The sequence below is a fragment of the Eurypyga helias genome, unplaced genomic scaffold, assembly GCF_000690775.1.
Source record: "Eurypyga helias isolate BGI_N326 unplaced genomic scaffold, ASM69077v1 scaffold22406, whole genome shotgun sequence".
Classification (NCBI taxonomy): Eukaryota; Metazoa; Chordata; class Aves; order Eurypygiformes; family Eurypygidae; genus Eurypyga; species Eurypyga helias.
In genome coordinates this window covers 5,332-8,787 of record NW_010258870.1, presented here as the reverse complement: position 1 = coordinate 8,787, position 3,456 = coordinate 5,332, and positions in this window count along the sequence as shown.

Here is a 3,456-nt window from a genome sequence, read left to right as displayed (position 1 = left end):
AAATGATCCTTTTCCTTTAAAGATTCACTCCAGTCCTCCAGTGGAGTGGTGCAAACTCTCTGCCACTCTTAGTTTGGGTGTCTTGCAGGCAGTATCCATCCTGTCTTCCCGGAGCAGCTTTACAGCATGCTCCCCTCGAGTTATGCTGCTCCCTGTCCTCTTCCCTGTCTGACCCTTCCCTGCAGTAAGTTGCTCAAGGAAGGCTCGAAAAAGGCAGAACTCACACAGTAAACTAAACTCAGCCCCCTACTTCCTGCTTTTGTTCAGTGCCAAAAGCACAGCAGGACCTGTTTTCCTTCAAGACACCAGGAATTATTTCGCGCTGTGCTGCGCTCTTCCTGTGGGGATGGAGTGGGCTGGGAAACCTTTGGTTTCCCTCACACAACCAAAAGAATCGAACAGGGGAGCAGTGACCCCTGCACTGCACTCTAAGGAAGGGAAGGCAGGGCACTTTGGAGGCTGTACTTGCAGAATTATTTCAGTGAAGCAATGATGCTGCTATTTAGTGCACATCTCCCTGTCACACACAACACCCGCAGTGATCTTGGAGCCGCCTCTCCCATGACCCTGCTGGCAGTTACCGCAGCCATGGGCTCTCCAGCTGCACTTGTGGAGACTCTTCCTATCCCCCCCAGGAGAAGTTGTCAGCTCTTCCTGCAGCTCTCCAGAGCCAGCCCTGGTCCCAAGTGATTTCATACGATCAGCACAATTAATCACCACGCTGACCAACAGGCTCATTCCTTATGCCACGTCCCAAAAGACAGCTTTTTTTTGTCTGGATAAACACTGCCAACCTGCAAAAACAGGGATTCCTCATCTCATTGTTCCCCCCGAGCTCAGAAAGCCACAGGGGTTCCCAGTGGCTTCACTGTAAAAAAAAAAAACCAAAAACCACAACACCAAAAACCCACAAAAAAAACCCCAAACAAAACAACAAAAAAAACCCCACACAACAACCAAACCCCCCAAACCAAACAACCCCCACCCCCACAAACAAAAAAAACCAAACAAAAAAAAAGGCTCAAGAGGCATCAGGCCTCCTTCAAGGATGTCAAGGCAGGAGTCACTCTTGGAAGCGTTTAGGAAATGGGTGTCAAATGGGGACAGAAACATGTAAATTTAGCCCATATTACGTTGCCATCAGGGTTGCTTAGTCCAGTGTCACTAACGGCTACCTCACTTGCGCTCATCCTTGAAACAAGCATTACAAAATACAACAAAACATAAGGAGTAGGTATCCTGAGAAGAACCAGCCTGATTTTACCCAAAGGACCCCTGATGCTAACGCCTTTCACAGCTGCGTTCCTGGAAAGCAGCACATCAAAAGCTGCAGCAACAGAACCAACTTCTGTACGCAATGGCCTTTTAATTAAGAAATCAATCACAGGAGGGAGCCCACAGACCAGGGTTTGTGACCGGCGCTGTGTTACGGTGCCTCTGGTGCAGACCGCATTTACAGCACGCAGTTCCGTGTGCATGTCTGGCCAGGGCTTGCAAGATCACTCGGCAAAGTCTGCCGCTGCAGCCCGCACCGCTGCGCGCCGAACCCGGCACACGCGCCGCCGTAAATGGGCCGTCCGCTCCGTCGCGTGTGCCAGTGGGATCTGCTGCTTCATTCGGAACTCTTCGGTCAGAGCACACGTCGTACGTCAGAGCCAACCTCTAAACTCCCCTGTTGTAGAATAACTCTGTTTCTTCTGTAGAAGACTGAATTTCCGGTTCCAGGTCCGCTCGCTTTATCTGAAACAAACAGGAAAAGGGAATCGGCATCACCACGTCCTGGTGTCAGCATGCAGTCCTCCTCACTGCGCTGGCCTTCGCTGGAAATACTCGGCTCAGAAGCCAGACGGTATGGTGCGTGGGGTTTGTTGTTTATTTGGGGGGTTCTGGGATTTTTTTTTTTGGTTTGGGGCTTTTTTTTTTCCTGTGACATTTTCTAGAGGTATGCACAGAAAGAAAGAAATACATGTTTCATTTAAAGTCAGAGGGACTCCTGAGATCTAAACGGAGCGTGAGTGACGTCTCCGTCCACGGTGTTTGGGTGACTCCCCCAGAAGCAGCTCTGCCATGGGCTGGGACATTGGGAAGCTCAGAGGGAGCCAACCAGCTACACCCTCAGTACAGAATTTCTCAGAAGGCCCCTCGTTTATGTTGAGTTAATCTCTTACGGCAACATGGGTAAGGAAATTTTAAGGAAGAGGGTGCAGTGCCAGAAAGTTCAGGCAAATAAACTACTGAAAACTGCAGGAGCCCAGTCTGATTTTCTGTGAATATTCGCAGAGTGCTGACAAGGGAGAGGAAATAAATGCAGAAAGGAACCCCAGGCCTCTCTCTCCCTTGGCCTTCTCCAAAGCCCACACTTCAAGGGCTACAGCCTCCAGTTAAATCCCACCAGGAAGGCGTTCCCCACCAGGGAACATACTGCACCTCACGGTTCAGCGAGACAGGGTGGAGAGATGTCGCCTGTGAGTCAGTTTACCCCTCCGTGAGCTCATGCTGACTTTGCATGACAGGAAAATTTCTCATGTACGTCCTCGGGCTGTCCAGCAGGACTGCAAATCGTGCTGGACATGCCTTCGCTTTAACCTCTGAGACAGCAATCCTGCCCTTGCTTGCTTCAGACTGTTGTGAAAATCAGACGTATCCGCATCAAGAAGCGTGACTATAACACACAATGCAGCTTAGACCTGTGGAGTCCTGCAGGCCTCTGCCCTGTGCGTGGGCCTTCCCAAGCAGCCTCTGCTGTCCCCTTAACCCTACTGATTTTTCTCACACGGCCTTAGGACTGCTGGACACGGTTCTGGAATGACTGTTGAATATAACGATGATGTGAAATCAGTTTGTGTGAAAGGACTTACCTCCCCACACTGCGGGAACATGCTAAGCGAGACTGGCAGCATCCCTGCTAGTACCGACATAGTCACGAGCATCCTCGCCAAAGCCAAAGTTTGTGGAGTTTTTGCAAGTTTTGCTCTGTCCAAGACATTGAAAAGGTAAATATGTCAGTTTGGTCTTGAAAAATAATCTGACAATGAGACGACAAGCGTTAGCTACTATTTTAGTGGTTGAATTACACTGGAGTTAGCAATAACCTAGGCTTATGAATCCTAAGGATGTTTCTTTCCTTCCTATGTTCTTATTCCAAACTTCCAGTTCTTTCCCTTGGCTTTGTAGTTAGCTGCAGCATTTTCCAGGCCCAGATGGTCAGTACAAGACTGAGAAAGGGGCATTGTGCTTTAACGTGTCTCAGTTCTTGGACAAAGACTTTTCTTGCATTTCCCTCTTTCCTTTCAGATGTAGTTCCTCCTGGCACTCCTACTTTGCCTGGTGTAAAAATTTATTACTCAATATTTACAGTTTTATCTTACTTCTGTGTTTATGTCTTCTGGTAACAGGCGTCCCTTACCCTAAAAAAGGGGGACAGGGAATTGCTTCACGCAACAGCAAATTGCATGA